Consider the following 584-nt stretch of genomic DNA (forward strand, 5'->3'; position numbering starts at 1 on the left):
CTCATGAGCAGGTGACTGTCATGAACCGTGAACTCAAATATCAAATATCAAGGTTGAGAGTTAATGATATAGTTAATGAGTTGTGACGTGTGGATCACGAGACAGGAACCAAAGCTCACCTGAGAGCTGATTCCTTTTATATGACAATCAGGAGAAGTGGCTTCAGGTGCGGCTCCCTTCTCTTCCTGACACACCTGCACCGCTCTGAGTGGGAGGGGTCGTTTCATTTACATCTATTTATATTTATTGACTTTACTTGATTATTATAAAGAACTACCCAAACTATAAAACCCAGCGGACCCTAAGACGAAGAGGGGAAAGGAAGAAGAAAGTAAAACAGAAAACGTGTTTTTTGTTGTTTGTTTTCCTTCCTTTCCTTCTTTTCTTCTTCTTTTCTCTCTCCCGCTCAATAAGTCAAAATATTAAAACAATAACACAAGCTGTCAGTGGCTTTGTGGCGTCATGATATTTTATCATGTTATAAATCAAGCTTCCCATAGAAGACTGATGAGACAGATGTGGAACGCTGCTGCCCTCTGCTGTCAGAAACCAGTATCACAGTCATTAACCAGCATGCACCTGTG

The sequence above is a fragment of the Seriola lalandi genome, unplaced genomic scaffold, assembly GCF_002814215.2.
Source record: "Seriola lalandi dorsalis isolate HSWRI2012SDOR001 ecotype SW California unplaced genomic scaffold, Sedor1 jcf7180002053974, whole genome shotgun sequence".
Taxonomy (NCBI): Eukaryota; Metazoa; Chordata; class Actinopteri; order Carangiformes; family Carangidae; genus Seriola; species Seriola lalandi.